This window comes from Gymnodraco acuticeps, unplaced genomic scaffold, assembly GCF_902827175.1.
Source record: "Gymnodraco acuticeps unplaced genomic scaffold, fGymAcu1.1, whole genome shotgun sequence".
NCBI classification, from domain to species: domain Eukaryota; kingdom Metazoa; phylum Chordata; class Actinopteri; order Perciformes; family Bathydraconidae; genus Gymnodraco; species Gymnodraco acuticeps.
In genome coordinates, this window is record NW_022990869.1 from 522728 (window position 1) to 541978 (window position 19251).

Below are 19251 nucleotides of genomic sequence, written 5' to 3' on the forward strand. Positions count from 1 at the left end.
CTGTTTCCGGTTTAGTTTATGACCGATGTATTTTGTTATACACACATTCCTTCACATTTACATTTTAATTTGGATTAAAGTATTTCGTGAGGCCTTCTAACATGTTTTTAAATATAACTACGGTTGTAGTTGAATAGTTTGTAAATTAACATGAACCGAAGCTGTTGCTTGGCAACTCAATCGCACAACGTCACGTCCGTTAATTCCACATCCACACGCACGGATTAACATCGATTTAATACATTAATGTAGCATTTGTTTCTGCTAAAAGAGGTGTCAGAAAAGGACAAGTGTATTTATTCTGTTCATTTTTAAAGTTGTCTGTCTGGTTTGTGTTTTGAGATTACCACAAACTGCTTTTAACATCTTTGTCACACTGCAGGTTCTACAACTAGTTTGATTCTGATAAACAAAAATGCTTTATTAAAGGTTGAGACTCAAGTGTCTTCTGCAGAGTGGATGTACCTGACTCCATGGAGGGGGAGGTTGAGGGGGGAGTCATGCACAGGTTGCAGAAAAGGAGAAGAAGGGGAGGAGACAGAGACGGTGTAGACGAAGAAGAGGAGTATTCATCAGCTGGGTTCAAGTCAGTCAGGACTTCCCTGACGTCAGTCCTCATCTCTGAGTGGGAAAGAGAGAGGAGGATAAAGGCAGAGTGAGAGGGGGGAGACATATGAGAGCGGAGAAGAGACAAAGAAGCATCACAAGAGAGACGGAAACTTAGAGACAGGAGATGAGGCAAGCGACAAAATCAAAGTATCGTGATGCACTACTGTATCGATATTTTCTTACACACCTAATGTGACAGAAGTGAAAAGCTAACATTAGGCTATACACAAACTACTTCACGGTCACATGACTTCACGTCACCACCGCTAAGCTAAATGTTGCTAATTTTCAGCATGATGTCCTTTCGTTTTTTTTTTTAACCTTTATTTAACCAGATAAAAGCATTGAGATAGAATCTCATTTGCAATGCTGACCTGGCCAAGAAGGCAGCAACGTTACACATAACACAAACATATAAAATACAGAGAATATAACTAAGAAAACAAAAGACAAAAAAGCAGTCACTACATTGTGCACATTAGGACAGTAAGAAAGGTGCACTACTTATTAGTGCAAGAGCAGCTGGTGGTAAGGACTTCAGACAACTTCAATTTAAAACATGCTATTGAGACAAGTGCTGTCAGTTTGAGGTTTGATTGAAGGTAATTTCAAGACCAAGAAAAAGACTCCTTTTCCCAGCCTCAGTCCGCACAGCAGGAACCTGGATCCAGGCACTGGATCTGAGGTTGTAAGAGACACAAACTGGAGCAAATCTGGCACATATGTAGAGTGGCTTTATACATTAATATAAACCAATGCTGCATCCTACGCATAGTAAGTGAGGACCATCCAGTTAGTCTATATAGTGTGCAATGATGAGTCCTATAGGGTGCATTTGATATATATCGCAGTGCAGCATGGTAGAGTGGGCCAAGTTTGGCCAAAACAGTGGGACAGGTAAATCTATAAATGGTATCACCGTAGTCCAGCTGGGACAGGAATAAGCTAGAGACCAACCTTTTACGGGATGAAGTTGAAAAACAACATTTAAGTCTGTAAAGGAAGCCAAGAGTGAATTTCAATTTCTTTGTTAGAACTTCAATGTGGTGTTTGAAGTTTAGATTACTGTCCAACCAGAAGCCAAGATATTTGTAGGTATCGACAAACTCAACAGAGATGCCATCAAGGGTGTCAATGGAGAGGCAAGAGGCCGCTGACTTGGGAGCAAAAAGCATTGCTTTGGTTTTCTTACTGTTCAAAGCAGTTTGGAATCAAGAAGTGCATGCTGCAGCGTGATACAATCAGATTTTAAATTGGAAACGGCTATATCCAGAGAAGGAGCACATGAGTATACAATAGTGTCATCAGCATACATATGATAGGTAGAAAATTGCATCTGATTACAAATATTGTTTACATATAATAAAAAGAGCAAAGGCCCCAAAATAGAGCCCTGTGGAACTCCCTTCTCCAAGGTGACAGGGTCAGAGACAGTTCTACCCAACCTGACGCTTTGAGTACGGTCGGTTAGATAACTCTGAAACCAGCAAATGGCATTATGACCGAAACGAGACATCTACTGATTGATTGTAGTCTGATCAGCCACTTTTAAAGACTTACACTGACATTTGATCTCTTTTAACAAGAAGACACAGTCTTTTTAGCTTAGCCACAGACCTTATTTCTTGCATCGAACCAACAAAGGATACAAAAAACCATCGACTTTCAGGACAAGGGAATCACAAAGTGTTAAATGCTATCTCACTTCTTGGTTATGGACTCATTCCTGCACCACTGTTAAAACTATATTAGTATACAACAATAATTTGGCTTCCCCCTTACACTTACTCGAGGACCCCCTAGGGGCCACGGACCCCCTGTTGAAGACCCGTGCTCTACTGAATCATTTGGGACATTATTAGGTTCAGTTAGCCAAAGACAATGCAAAGAATGGAATGGACTGCAATGGAGCGCAGATACACAAACTAACACACCCTTCCACGTCTTAGAAACAATATAAAAGAAAGTGTGTGGATAAGCGGCAGTATGTTTTGCATCATGTGCGCGTGTGTGTGTGTGTGTGTGTGTCATCTTGTGTGCAGGCCTACAGTTCGGGGGTATAAAACGTTGCTCAGCTAAAAATAAATTAAAGCATTGTGCGCTGTGAGTCACGACCAGGAGTGGTAGTGACGACACAAAAACACACACGCGTGCACACACACACACACACACACACACACACACACACACACACACACACACACACACACACACACACACACACACACACACACACACACACACACACACACACACACACACACACACACACACACACACCACAAAGCCAAAAAGGAGATAGACTTTAATATCCAGTCTAAAGTCTACAGAATCTTAAAATTTGAATTCTTTACAGAAAATAAGTCCTTTCTGTGTTTCCCCACAACATACTACTCTATACATCTTAACATGATTTATGACGTATTATTTCCCAACATACAGAAGTAACCTAGTCAAAAGTAATACATAAACTATGGTTTAATCTCCAGAACATCGCCTTATTCTTCCTGAATATACTTCCAAAATTCATAGAAAATACGAATGATATTACTCATACAAAAGGATGAGTCATATTTATTGCATCTGTTAATACCACAAGACGATACACACGTTCAAACTATACATGTAATCTTTCAACAATTTACTGTCGTGTATTTCACTTTTCTTCTTCTTCCATTAATATAACACTCGCTGATATCTAATGAATGATTTTACAGGTCAATATTACGTATTTAAACCTTACATGAAAAGGAACAAAGTGCTAAAACACAGATTCTGTTTAGTCAATAAAAAGGGAGAGAAGTTTCATTTAACAAATCACGTCTTGAGTGACTATTTGAGCTGTTAATGGTTTAGTAACTTAAACAGTTTGTGGGTCAATATACTAGGTGATGTTGTTTTACTCTCTGACTAAAATCTCCACTCGCCCGAGGTTAGGTTAATGTCAAGCTCTGTGACTAAAGCCCTCACTCCAAAGCTTGTTCTCCTCCAGTTGCCGAAGCACTCTGATTTAATGGGGAAATACCAATTGGATGAAAAACTAATTTATTACTCGGTTATTCCTGTTCTTTTGGACGGATCAATCTATTTCTGTCAGCATCCACGTCTCGTCATATTCTGCTTTCATGCAAATGGTCTGCAAAAGCTAAAGTCCTAACGTTTCTCTCCCACACACTCCCCTCTGCCTGAAACGCCTCCATTGGACTCCTTTAACATAATGACATCACTTTGTAACACTCACACTTCTATTGGCTCGCGCTCCAACCAACCCAGAGTCACAAAAAAACATGTTAGCAACGTTGGTCCACAGCGCACAACTTAGTATGTTCACAAAAAACCCTCTCAAATTATGACATGCCTACAATATTTGTTCCTAATAATTTCTAATGAACAGTGTCCATGTCACGCCATCGTCAACTTTCCTGCTGTGAAAACATATATATGACGGACACCCGACTTGTAGGATAGTTCGGTCATTTTAAGGCTTTTTGATTACATTTCTAGCGAGAAGTGTGTATTCAGAATCTACGTCCAGTGGAAGTGTAGAATGTATAGTTTGATTCACCAGTAAAACGTGGTGTATATTCTCCTGGGAACCGAGGAAAAAAAGTGTTTTCCAATCTACTTTACTTTGTATTTCCTACCTCTTTAGGGTTAAAAAAACATCTTACAATTTAGACTATTTTAATTTAATTTGATTTTTAAATGTTGCAGTATGTCCACTGTAGATTTTAGTTTGAAAAGACAGCCAAAATGAACAGATAGACTATGTAACGTATTATGGTTATAGAGTGATATTAATACAATAATACATTCACCTTTATTTAAAACACAAGTAAGTAATTGATCTGAATATTGCTGTTTATTTGGTCACATTTGGTTTTTGGTGAATCTTTACGGATCTTCAAAGACCTGTAGTCAATGTACTGGGAAAGTACTTCATTGACTCCAGTCAGCACGGGCTGTAGGGTCATCTTGACTAGTTGTATGGATGTGGTCTCCGGTTGACCTGCTCATAGAAACAAACTTGGCATTCCTGAGGCAATTCTCATTTTTCACGGCTCCACTTAAAATAAAAACAACAATAAGACAAACATGCTCTTGGCCCACTACATGTTTTAACTATAGAGGTTGCTCTGAGCGCACTTTTCATTTCTATTGACCAGCGTCCATGTCAAGTTATCGCCAACATAACTAAGCAACACACACTTCAGCATTAATACATTTCCAAATGTTTCAGATTAACTCGACTACAAAGCAAATAAAGTAATACCGTGTATCAACTTCTTTCAAAGGATCCCCTTTAAATCAAATCAAATCAGGTTTTATTTATATAACACATTTTAAAACGATTTTCGGTCGAGCCAAAGTGCTGTACATGCAAATAATAAATAACACATTACTACAATCGCAAAACAGAAGACAAAACAGTTTTCACTTGATTTAGCTTGTATCGAGATTTACTGTAAGACAGAAAATAATGCTATTTCTCTCCTTGCAAATGCATTAAGTTACAAACTGAATTTAGTTAAACTGAATGCATTTTGAGACCGTCCTGGTGCCGGCATCAGCACCCTCTTCAATTCAAAGGATAAAAAAATGGTCGATATTCAGTCCAACATCTTACAGAGGGAGCCAATAAGCAGTCAGTCCAGATGTGACGCGTTCACAGCCCAACATATGGAGCCAACCTAAAACAAATTGAGCCAACAAATCCTAATCAGCGACTTCAAGTTACTTTGTGAAACTTTAGTAGAAGTTAATCTTGAATTTGCTTCAAAGAAGAAGATCAACCAACCATTGACGCCTCGTACCCTGTATCCAGTTCTCTTTAGATTATAGGTTAAGGCCCAAAAAGTGAGGTTAAAATGAGTTATTCTTCAAAATTAGGGAACCTTTGTCTTCATGGAGACCATAACGGTTTTAGAAATGATTATCTGCTTTCAAGTTGACAAATGTTTTGATTTGTTGACTGATTCCCACACCCTGACCTCCTCTTCAGACAAACTGAACAACGTCACCTGACTCCTCCACAGCTGATGGAGAGCTTGGACATCAAACAAATGAAGTTTTGTGTAATTGCTGAAACTACTTGTGAGGGAAACTTCTGAAGCAATTGGAGTCAGGACTCAGAGAGACACGAGGAGAGCTGGAGCTTTGATGGCAAACACTGACGGTTTATTTGGAGCTACGGCCGGAGAATTCACACGACATGTCACGAGCCACGGTTTGACCACACGGTTGAGATGCCACAATCAATTCTGAAGACCCCTCCTGTAGCTCAAGGTTTAGTTGGAGTGTAATAATCAACACTCTTCAATAGATACACCAAACAGCTGAGGACACTGAATCACAGTTGTTGTCGCTTATGGCTCGGGGTCATCTACACCCCGAGAAGGATGTGTTCCAGGTGTCCCACAACAATAACTATCTGACAGAGAGTTGCCCGGTCACAAACTGGTAACATCAACAATATGCTAGAGCAGCCCCTCCTTAAGGGAGATAACGGCTGTCCAAGGCTGGGCATCTGCGTCAGAGGGCGAAGGAGGACATGCAGGGCAAATTATTCCCTGACACTACTAATGTTGTCTTTTCTTAGGATCGTCTTTCTTTTCAAGATTCAAGGCTTTTATTGTCATTCGTACATAGCTACAGTGTAGTTATGTAGATGGGAATCTTAGGCTCCTCCAACAGAGCAACACAATAAAACAGATAAAATAGTGCAAGTAAATACAGATCAAATAGAACAGAATCTTGATGTTACACCGCATGTTAAACCCAGCTGGTAAACCTTTGTCTTGTAAAACAAAGTGCATGTTTCAGAGCAAACAAAGGCTGTTACAGTTGGCTGAGAAATGGGAAAGAAGGGTTTTATCAAAATCTAAGACTCTCTTAACCCTTGTGTTGTGTTCGAAAGCTGTTACCTGTTCATGGTGTTCGCGGGTCAATTTTCACCCATGATGTATCTCAATCCAAACACTCAAAAATAATGACTATCATCCAATATTGTTTAAACTACATCATAACTAACTTATAATGCATTCATAACCGTACAATCCTGTTGTAATTTTATGTTATGGCCCAAAACACATTACACCACATATTGCACACGTGCATGTGTGTGTTCAGGTTCAAGTGTTAGTGTACATATTCTTTGAGAAAGGTCGAGTTCCCGAAAAAATTATTGTTACAGTGGATGAAGGGGGCGGGGGAGGGGTGTCTAAAGTCAAAGATGAATCTTGATTGGGCCAAATTTGACCCCGAGTGACCCACAACAATGCTGCTGGGTCTCCCCAGACCCCAACACCAAATCATACACTTTTTTTTTTAGAAACCTTCAGACTCGGCAAAAGTGGTCAAAATCAGTTTTGTAGTGTTTGTATCGCTGCTGTGGAGGATATCATGAAGCCTTGTTCCGATACAAAAAACTAGAGCGTAGTTATTATATCATTTTAACTTGAAACACAACGTAAGGGTTCAAACTCATTTGAGGAACAAACCACTCTCTAGAGCAGTGGTTCTCAACTGGTCAGGCCTCGGGACCCACTTTTTACTTTGTCAATAAATCGCGACCCACCAATTTGAACCACTCAAATCTATTCAACAAAAAAATCGTGCTGTAATATATATACTTTTCAGCATACAATATGAATTAAAGTGAAGTACAGTGCATATATCCCTTATATCCCTTCACAGAACCAAAGTATGCTTTGAAAAAGGTTTAATGAGATGATGGAATCAAAGCTGAACTTTATAACATAAAAAGACACACATGCTGAAAACACCAGAAGGGGGGTCTGGGGGCATTCTCCCCCAGGAGACAAATAAACATATAAACTATGCATTCTGGTACACTCTGAGAAGAAAATAAATACATCTATTACTAAACGACATATTAATAATATTTTCTGCCATTGTTTGTTTTTCACAGGCTTCAAAATATAAGTTTGAAAAACAAGCAAAACATTTTTTTTTTTTTAATCACTCATATATATATTTTTTAATCACACATCCGTGACCCACTCGAAACGGGTCTGCGACCCACCAGTTGAGAACCACTCTCTAGGTGTTCACTGGTCTTCCTAAAATCGAAAAATGTAATATCTGTTCTTTTAAACCCCATGTGTCAAACTCGAGGCCCGGGGGCCAAATCAGGCCCGTGGTGGATTTAATTTCGGCCCTCAGGATAATTTTTAATTACTATTAGATCTGGCCCGCCGGTATATTGCTCTCACACCTTCACTCCATCCTGAGGGTCTCCTCAGCTCAGAGCCTGAGCCCAAACATTGATGAACTTGCACCCAAGATGAGATGCCAAGTATCTGAACTAGCATCACAGAGCAGCACACTGAGTTTAATGGATGTTTCCTTCTGCACTTTCTCTCTCACGACAGCAGGGCATGTTTGGTTTTTTCTTTGAGGGAAATAGTTTTGTTGAAGCTGTTGTTGGCCTGTGGAGAAATGTAATCATAAGAAATGACTCTGGAAAAGCTGCAGATAGAGCCATAAGAAATGAATGCAACTGATTAGTTAATGTTTAATGTTGTTTTTATAGGCAATAATTTAAGCTTTGTTAGTTCCAGGTTTAATATGTGCAATAAGTTCATTTCAATAAGTTCTGCAATAAACATTGAACCAGTCCGGCCCTCCACTAGTACCCATTTTTGGATTTTGGCCCACTGTGTATTTGAGTTTGACACCCCTGCTTTTTAAACTATCCACTAACATCAATTTCATAATGTCATGAAGGTAGTTGTAAAACTGCGCATTGTTTGAATGATTTAAAACGTATACGTTTAACTACACAAGTTTCAGGAGTCACACTATACGTAATCTATATACTCCCCATATTGGGTCAGGTCCAGATTAAAATTTAGTAGAGATGTCGTATACTTTAGCTATTTTATGAGGGTAAAATGAATTAAAGCAGTTCAGTTTGCATAAATATAAAGGTTGGATAGACCTGATCTCATGAGATATTCACTCTTCATTGTATAGATGATTCTAAATGTCCAAAACACTGACAGCAAAAGCAAATAAAACTGTGACTGCTTTCACAAAACCAGATCAAAAATGATTTCACTTAAGCTGAACGCCAGACACTAAGCGTTGAGTAAGTTATGTAAAATGATCAAATCCTGGTTTGGCTGTTATTCAATAAAAATGGAATAAGATCGAAGTCACTTTCTGCAGGATGTGAAACAAAGATCTGAAGCTTTTTGCAGAATATGTACAAACCAGCGTTAATGAACATGCACCGAAAAACCTGTGTATTATGTCGACATATTTCACATAACTGTGTTAGGTTGGTTGACAGCCATAATGTAATAAGTTGAACCTAATATGTATTTATCTTAATATAATTGCTTTCAACTAATACAGTTATGTGAAATCTGTTGACATAATACATTTGATTTAAGTCAACGTCTCAGTTTTTTCAGTGTAACAATGCTTTGGAATAACACATAAAACAAAACTACAAAAAACCGAAATCAAACAACAGCATAAACATTTCCATGAGAGGGTAATTCTCCTCCAAGACATGAATCGCACTTATTTTTAAGCAAGTAAATGAGGTAAACTGTTCAAATATTATCATTGGTGTTTACTTAAACTTGAAATGGTCTAATGGTCACTCTATTTAGATATATGTGTTAAGGCAAAAGTCATTCACATGAATTTCGTAACATTACACTCTGATATTTCTCAGCAAGAAGCTGCTCTCCGTGTGATGATTCTCAAACATGCCTGCATTAATAAATATGAAGTATAATTTATATTGCAGCAAATACCATGTGTAATTGATTAGAAGCCAGATGTCCCTTACTCACGTCTTAGAAGCCCCTTGGTCTCAGTTTAAACCTCGACGTCATCTCCCAAATATAGCTTTGAATTACTCGCACTAAACAAGAAAACCAGCGACAATTTAGAAACACGCCGTGATTTATCAAACACAGGTGGGGTGGTGGAACTCCTCTGTTTAATCTGTAATGTAACGTTTACTTAATGATACTTCTTTTGGTTTAAAGGTTATTAAAAAGTCCTGTCAGAGCTGTGATTTTAGGGATTTCTCACAAAGCAAATTAGGAGTTGTTGAGCACGTAAATAATCAGACATCATGAGTCCTTATGGGTGCGGATGTCTAGATTATGGGTGTTCTCCAGCAGTGTTTCTGTATTTGACTCTGTTTAAAATGTACAAACTAAGCATATTTCTTTTCACATGAGATGATTTGATGACTGTTAAATGATGATACAGTACTATAACATCAATCATTTGAATTGAGGGTTAGAAAACACAGACGAAACAATTCCCACAATGTGATACAAGTCAGTGTGTGTTAACGTTAAGGATTATACAATGCTAATCTAGAAGCACGTCATTTCACTAGAACACTAACGTCAGGTGATTTTACAAAGAGAAATAGCGTTAAAAGAAAATTCTGAACACTCCACAAAAAATATATGTTTTACAATAAATCAATTTCTCCTATTTGAAGGATTGGTGCAAACAATGAGAACTGCATGGAGTCTCATCTGCCAATTGGTGTCTGGTATAGGATGAATTCACCGCAATTCCAAAAGACTAAAATAGGTTCTTAAATGGTAAAAAGCCATGCAGGTATTTTTGGTGAAATGTTCCAGATTTTGGGATCCTTCTGAGATTTCTGCCCTTTTTTTTTCTGCACTACCCATGCTTACAGAATTGTACAATTGCATTTGGAAACGTAGCAGCAGCATATCTCCTAAAGCCAGGGACCATGTTGAACACAGAGCTCAAGCTGTCAACAGTTTTTATCGGAACAACTTTCTACTGAAGATATGGCGTCGGAAACCGATGTGTTTAGTGAATTATCCTGATAAGTGAGGACGCTGTAAATTGTACTTTTCAATGCTGCGAGCACAAGGAACAAAACTCCATTCACCTCCTTTGTTTTGGGTTGGATACACACTTCTAAAAACATAGATAAATAAAAACAAAATATCTGCATGGCTACAGTAGAGGTACGTGAGAAAATATTTCTAATGGTAACTGACTGTCCTAACCCTAAAACGATTTACCCATGCTTATATAATTTACTGAACACACAGAAACTACCAAAACCTACAGTAATGCAATTGTATACTTACAGTGGTGTATGTATTCATATTGCAAATTATGTTAGAAAAAGCAATGCTATGCTACTTTAAATATGCCAAAACATCCACAAATAATATTTTTCTGTGAGATTTAAGATGGTATTTTCATGCAGACACACACCTATCTAAAAATGTATTGCATCTATTTTGTGTCCTACTGTTATAACCACTTCTTTATTATAACCTAGGGCGTATAGGCGCACTTGAATGCACTTTCAAATGTAACATAAGCAAAATAGCTGCCATGAAATGTCTCAAAGTGTCCAAAGATAGCAGGTCAGGACGAGCCCATTGACCGCAGCCCACATAATGTTTAAGCATCAACATTTTCTTACATGCCAGTACATTTTCTATAACAGTCTATAACAATATGTGGGAAATTATAATTAGTCCATTACAAAACATATTGTGTAAAATGTTTTGTATAAATGCATGTTTGTCCTGCTGCACTATAGGGTCACAGCGTGTGTCCCCTCTGCTCACATGGTTTATTTTAAGGGCAAATACATGTGAGGTTACGTCGAGGTGTTGCCTGAGCTGTCGACGATATGATGACTCACACTGAAGGGGGGGCATAGCAAGAATTTGGGATAAGACTTTACAGCTCATGGCGCCAAAAACAAGCAGCCACAGTCCATATTACAGTCAGTCATAGCCTACGCTTATATATCATCAAATATCATTCATCATTAATATTCGTTTGATATCGTTGTACATCACGTAGTTCTACATCCAACACTGACACTAAACACTTCGGTGATCCAACACAACACAAGTTAAATCACAGTGGACCAATATTCGATTGATTGGCAAGTGTACGAGTTTCCTCCACATTATCAATACATATAATAACATTTAAATATGTTGTTTTTACGACATTGAACCACAGGGACACATGATGCAAAATCCCGGATGACAAAACGCAGAAAATGTCACAGAGGTCTCATATATCAGAACACATATTGAAATCCTGACTAGGAAATATTATACATGTGAAACTGAGAAACATATGTAATTAGTAATACACAATCCAAGACCCTCCTAGATATATTATACAAGGCTTTTACAATTTAAACGCTACTACTTTTACGCATTATTTTTGACAATACACACTCGTCTCAAACCATCATAAGAACAAAAACCATGCACGTTTGACTATTTGCACATAAAGTCGACACAACACTTATTAGTAATTATAATGCAAAGGTTTCACAGTGACTGGAAATAATAAGAAGAAAGAAGAGAGAGAATATTCAGCAGCAGAAGTGACAACAGAGACACAACTCCTGCTCTCCAGCTCCGAGCAGCCTCACGCAAAATGCAATTTAAAGGGTGATTTGGGTTTGACGTCAGACCCATCCTCTAACACATCTCAGGCCGTGCATTACCTTTCTCAGGGTGAGGGAGAGGGGACGACAAGGAGGAGGGTCGGTCTCTCGTATTTTCTCTGTCTTTCTCTCTCTGTGAATACATCCAAAACGCGGGTCTCCCTTCCCCCGGCGCACAGCTGGAGGATCAGCAGCAGGGTCCACTCGGCACCTCGTCTCCATCACTGCTTTTGCTTTGACTGTCATTGATGTCTTCTGCAACACAGAAACACACGACAAGCACGGTGAGGGTTAACCGTAAAGTTCATCTACGGCCAAGCGTGCAGGCCTACACATTTAGGACGGAGATGTGACGTAGATGGGGGTTTGGATAGAGGTGGGGGGACTTTAACATATGTTTGATATGGATATCAGACTCCACCCCACAGCCAAACACATAAAAGAAGTCAGAAAAGTCTCAGTTTTTACGCACCAGGTTCATACAAAGCCATTCAGGAAAAGGCAGCAATTACATCACCCTTAAGAGATGCACGGTTTACCTTCAGTCACACACACACACACACACTGTCACCTGTGTCATTATGTAAAACACACACACTCACACACAGAGGAAGGGGGACTCCACAGGTCACGCTGTTTCCTTTTATAGAGAATCACTGTTTCCAGATGTTTCTTTGCTTTGAATTTTGTTACGACACGTGTCTTACATGTAGGCAACCTGCATGTAGGTGGTGTTCATTACATTACATTACATTGCATTTAGCTGACGCTTTTATCCAAAGCGACTTACAATAAGTACATTCGACCAGGAAGACACAACCTTGAAGAAAACAGAATCATAAAAGTACATAAGGTTTCATAGAGCCAAACATTTCAAGTGCTACTCAACTGGCTTTAGGTAAGCCAGTCCTTTATTAGTATAAAAGTGCTTCGTTAATAGTTCTAACGCTCGAAGTGGAGTTCATATTCTGCACATTATCTCATCGGTGCTTTGCTCATGGGTTGGGTCCCATATGGACATTTTAGAGACCCCTGCTAGGATTATTTTGAGCAAGGTGTGTTCATTCTGCTCGCTTAACGACATCATGTTAAACTTGAAGACATAGCTTCTTATTCTGGTTACTTAACGTCGTCGCCATGACGTCGAGACCAGCCCATCCAAACAGTATCATTTCAATTTCATTTACGTCACTATCGGCTCTCTGACGTCACATGCACTTTTCCACCCTGACAACACATTTTCTTGCCAAGCTTCAGGCCTGTAACTCGCAGGTCTCTCTGCGTCAAATGGGCCTTATTTTTCATAATGTACAACATTTATGAGTACGTCTACACTTCCTCCAACTTCAGACTGCTATTCGGCCTTATAATGCACACATATTTAGGCATGATTCATGATTATTCACCCGGGTGGGCCCTTTAACGGTGATGGGAGAGCAGATTCAAAACTGGACATAAAGTTGCAGGTGCTTTTCTTCTCGAGGCTACATTGGATTGCACCTTGTTTTATTGTTTTTACTCTGCCTTCTCACATAAAGAATGATCATGTCTGGCTTTTATCTTACTTGGTTTGATCACTTTGTGTGCTCACACCACTCATAATGCACACATAGACAGACAGGGGGCCGGGAGTTTGGATGTGCTGCAGAACATGTGAGTGTAGTGGTCGTAAAGCTGAAGAGTCGTTATTTTTAATCTACTGGGTCAGACTGACAGGACGAGTGTCCGGGTCTCTGTGGGACATTTGTGGAGGCAGATCACCGGGAACAGTGGTGGGCGAGGGGATGCTTATAGTGGTTACCCATTCATAAAACTGGGATGGGGACAGTGGAGTGTGTGTGTGTTTGTTTGTGTGTGTGTTTGTGTGTGTGTGTGTGTGTTAAAGGACAGAAAGAGGAGGGGGGGTTGCAGATGTTCCTTATCTCTCTCCAGCTGCCACACTGGCTTCTCCCTAAGTTAGGATGTCCTTGTTGGGGAATCCCTTGTATAGTGCACTTGCTTACAGGTGTGTGTGTGTGTGTGTGTGTGTGTGTGTGTGTGTGTGTGTGTGTGTGTGTGTGTTTCCAACATTATTATTTTAAGGGTGGGCTGGGGGTAGGATGACGTTCAAGGGAAATGGAACCCCACCCTCCAAAAGACACAGACACACAAACACACACAATATCCACCACTGTTTTTCCCACGTGCAACTTGTTCATTGAAGGGGTCTCCCCATGTGTACACTCTGCTCTGCTGGGGGCCATTGTCACCTGTTCAGTGTGGGACAGGGGGAGGGGGTTGGGTTTGGACTTAAGACTTAATCTTGCATGGCTCAAAGTTTTAGGTTGTTTTTGACATGATTTTTTTTGTGAGGAAGGATGCACGCAAATGTTTGATTAAACGTGGGTGCGACGTGGCTGCAGAGCTTCGCCACAATTTCTAACAAAGAAGAACACTGTTGACTCGGGAAAAAAATGCCAAACGTATAGGGCTGAAAATCACCCATGACAAAAGCGCCACTGCTATGGCAATGACGAGAAATACAAGAGCAAATAAGGACAACAGTAAAGCAAAAAGAAAAATCGGGTGGAAAAAAGGGAAAGCAGCCCTTAAAAAAAGAAAGATTGTAAAATTCCACGAGTGGAGCCGTGTTCCCGATGTCGATGTCTCGGCGCGGTGAATGCGCCCTCCGCAAATGCTTTTTGGGGTAAGGGCTTCCCAGATTAATAGTTATGAACAGCAAGCCCAGACCGCAAAAAGATTCGTGAAGGACATTATCTGCTGCTGCCGTCCGACGGAGACTCGGTGACTCCCGGGGAGCTGGTCTGCTTTCGCTTCCGTGGATGTATCTCCCATCCTGGCTCGGTTGATTGTATCTCCAGCCATCGGCAACCCGAGGGCGAGTGTGTCCCTCCAACACACACACACACACACACACACACACACACACACACACACACACACACACACACACACACACACACACACACACACACACACACACACACACACACACACACACACACACACACACACACACACACACACACCACACACACACACACACACACACACACACACACACACACACACACACACACACGGAGGGGGATAGAAAGGATGGAGAGAAAGAGAGAAAAAGGGGGTCTCCGGATGCCAAGGCTGCAACTGAGAGCTGTCCAAGGTCCTTACGCTTTGATTCCCACTCCTTCTCCAGTTTGAATCTCTCCCTTCTCTCCCCCTGCCTCATTCCCTCATATTTTCCTCCCCCTGTAATTTTTTTTATCCAAACGCTCGGATGTGCAAATCCCGTGTGATGATCGGGAGCTGCGCATCGATGCGTTTTGTTGTCAGTGTGCACCCTCTCTTTCTCTCTCTCTGAGTGTGTGTTATAGTCCCCGGTCCGCGGTGTGTGTCTCCGTGCCGCGCTGACTCTCTGCTCCAAAGCTCTGGGTGAGGAGAGAGCAAGGCTGTAAACTGCTGGCAATAAATAGAGAGCAGGGAGGGATCTCATTGGAGGAACCAAACCTCGTCATCAACCAATCGGTGTGTCGCTTATATAGGGACCCCCCTTTTTGAAAAAAAAATGAAGTCGACAGGGTTAACCAAATTGTGATCTATACCAGAGTAAGTGTATTATGGATATGAGAATTTAATGCGGATAATTGGTGAATGCATGTTTTGGTTTTGATAGGGTGTCCACGAAACTAAACGTTGTATTACATGTGTTGTGTCATGATTAATAATCTCGATGTGAAATAATAAACGAGATTTTACAAAAAATAATGATCCATTTCCCCCCTGATAAGAAAATAAAACTCCCTCTCGTTCCCATTTCGCAAATGATGGGCAATGCAAAGACAGCAATCAAAGATATAATTAGAAGAAATAACAGTTACATGTCGACGAAGTGTGGAAAGCTCTCCACGTCGCATCAAAACATCAGCAAGAAGCATCTGAGGCGACTCGTGGTCACCTATAGAGTTCACCGGAGGGAACCACTGCGAAAAACACGCGGGGGGTTTCCGAACTGCAAATTCAGTCCAACACCGCGATGCTTCAGTCATTTGCAAAGATTCAAAGGTTGAAACCAAACATAATCTTACCTATATCACAACTGCGATAACCGTGCAACATATTAAAGCATATACAGCAACAATAAACAACTTAACAAAACAACAACACAAAGCTGAGCATCACGTCAGGAGTTAAAGAGTTAAGCACGACCGTAAAAGCACTCATTCTCACACAATGTTTAATATGTTGGTTTTGCTCAGTTATCAAATAGAGTAACTTACCTGTTGTTTTATTCCCTGCAACACTTCCATTAGTTTGTAATATATTATCATTATAACAACTTTCCACTCCACTGTACCGAGGGGGAGGACGGGTCACGATCTGGATCCGGACCCCTCTCTTCACTCCCCCCATATTTAGATCCAATCCCAAACATAAGCCCCTCTTCTTCTCCCTCCCTCCTCTTCTTCCTCTCTCCATCCATCCACACCGCCCCACTATCACTGATGAAACTCGCCTGCATTCAAGTTGGCTGCCAGCATCAAGCAGCAGGGCTCACACACAAAACAAGCGTTTGGAGAAAGGATATATTTGGGATTGAGGAAAAGGGAGGGGGGGTTAGGGAAAATGTTTTTGTAATCTCTCCTGGTGTGGGTATTTTTTGTATTGGGTGGTCTTTTCATTCGCAACCCAGTCAGTCACGATTCTCCCCCACCGTCTGCACTGCACAGTGACTGCCTCTCCTGACGCAGCCAACGCGCACATTACTCACTTTAGCAGTCACGACTCGGGAAACCGTGTTGTTTCCACCGAAATTACACGCTCGCTGTTGAATTATTGAGCAAGATCTGGCTCCTCGAGTCGGTATTTGCGCTTTTTGACCGACGAAGAATTACAGAGTCGGTGTTTTTGTTAGTGTTTCTTTTAGGGGAGGTGGAGGAATGTAACTAGAATCGGGATTTTGCAAGACAGGTGGTCGATTTGGGATTTTTCTATGTGGCACTGTAACTTGCATTCAAACTATGGGAAAAAAATCCCAAATTCGTGCACATTTGGTTGGGGATGAACTCGGTTTCGTGCAGCCTGGTCCGGATCGCTAATTCAACACTGATACCTTATTGAAAGGGTGATTCCTTCAAACTTCATCGCTAATAGCTACGCTCCCTTCGCCTTTTACGCGTTATTGTCACGAGACACATAATAGTTAGTAGCGTCCTGCTGAACTCAAACACATCGTATCTCAACTATTTGGCTACTTTCTCAATGACTTCGTACGCGCAATGCCAACTTTGGCACTCCAGATCTTCTGTTCATTTGAACGCGAGTTGCTCCACTTCAAGAGGCTGGATTGTTAACGAGTTGGGAGAAAATGACAGTACTGATGAAAGAAGAGCTGATCCAGGTCGGTCCGTCACTCTGTCTGAAGCAGTTCAAAAATACACAGGCGGGAAAATCTCTATTATATATCATCTTTTCAAGCCCAATGTCTTCCCTCAGTTAGCGCAGGCAGTGTACAAGAGGCGGGTTGCTTCAGGATTTCTCCTCCAGTAAATAAAGCTACTGGCTGCCAGGCACAACACACACACACACATGCATAGAAAACACACACATAGACAAACACCACCAGCAACAGCCCACTACCGCCACTTGGTGTGGTTTCATCTCCATTGCTGCTGGACAGCTCTCGGGTTTCCCCATGCGGTGTCTCCGCTGCAGCAACAGATCCTTCACCTCCTCTCTTTCTCCTCCACCGATGTGTCCCTGCCAGTGTGACTCCTCTTAAAAAACAAGCATACTGAAAGGAAAGGCGTCCTCGAGCGCTCATCAGAGAAGGGTTCCCCTCGCTCTCGCGCGGTTAAGATGGGAGGGAAAACATAAATATGTGATAGAGACTCAACAGCGCCAACAGACAAAGGGGTTTTTTGCACTTGCTTATTTACCAAAAAGGGTGATTCCTACTCTGCAGGAAAGGGTTGCTCTTTGCTTCTGCTCTAACAGTGGCTCGTAAAGCATGCCAATTAAATCCATCAAGTGTGTTTGCGTGCATGGGATAGAAGAAGGGGAGATGTGGAAACAGCACAGGCACTCCGGAGCATGCACTAAATACACAAAAGTACACAGAATGAAACATGTGTCTCACTCACCGTGGTGCAGGCTCGTCCTTAATGTAATCTGTGAGGAAGAGAAACACAGAGAGACATTTTAGTGAAAAGCATCAACAGGAGTCTGGAAGAAATGCAACAGATTAAGTCCTCCATTTGTTTTTATAGGCTTACAGTGGCACGTCCAAGTTTGCTCAGGATCGCCTCCCTTTTTATACAAGTGATACCCGTCTGTCTATTTCTGGCGCACGATCAAAACTATGATGCTATTTTTAGGTCTCAGATACGAAGGAGAGAGAAAAACAAAAAAACACACTCACAAAAGGTATCGCTTAGGAACGTGAAGTGCATGTAATGGAAATTATTGTTTGCATCTCCAACTCTGCACAAGAGCCCCGATTCCCCTATGTTGCATCATTGCAGTGATTTTTTTTTCTTTCTGGAACCCAATGTGCCTCCACCAGCACCAGCAGCTCACTCGCATCCCTAAAACACACTTTCACCCCCCACAAATACAATCTGCAAGTCGTCGTCGCTGCCAATATCATGCAATAAAATATCTGATGTCTTGTCGCCCTCTTCAGCTTCTCGTCCCAGTGTCACTTCAGCTCAAACTCATGAACGCACAAATAGCTCCATATTCTGATGTACGCAGATTACGCGACGCTGCCTGCGGAATTTATTATTTATTTTTCTTTGAGTCGACGAAGCACTGTAACATTTAGTAATTAAGCTTTGCTGACGAGAAGAAGAAAAAATTATAAATAAAAAAGCCAGTTTTTTTTTCTTCGTTGAAGGGCTGCGTCAGTCACTAGGCATTGACGTCACGTTTAGATTCTCTCACTTTACAGCCCGTAGAGTCTGATTAAAGACGCTGCTGCTCTGCCGTGGAAAAAAAGAGTGACAAAATAGGAAAATATTACAGGTGGATAATGTGGTTTGGATACGTGGAAACAGCAGTTTTGGAGAAGGTTATCTCATGAAAACTCTCCTCTATTGCTGGAGCATCTGGGTTTCCATCCAGCCCCCCTCCCCTCCCCTCCTCTCTCTCTCTCTCTCTCTCTCCTCTCTCGTCTC

General features: G+C 41.0%; 1 long non-coding RNA gene across 1 annotated transcript in view; it reads right to left on the minus strand.

The window, feature by feature from the left end:
- LOC117557482 overlaps nucleotides 1–19179 on the minus strand; it is a 37502-nt gene extending 18323 nt beyond the window's left edge. Inside the window, exons 1-4 of the long non-coding RNA XR_004570727.1 lie at nucleotides 18349–19179; nucleotides 18217–18244; nucleotides 12137–12331; nucleotides 466–621 (exon numbers count right to left, since the gene is read on the minus strand). This is a non-coding gene — a long non-coding RNA (uncharacterized LOC117557482). The remainder of the gene's footprint in view (nucleotides 1–465; nucleotides 622–12136; nucleotides 12332–18216; nucleotides 18245–18348) is intronic.
- Between the last annotated feature and the right edge of the window lie 72 nt (nucleotides 19180–19251).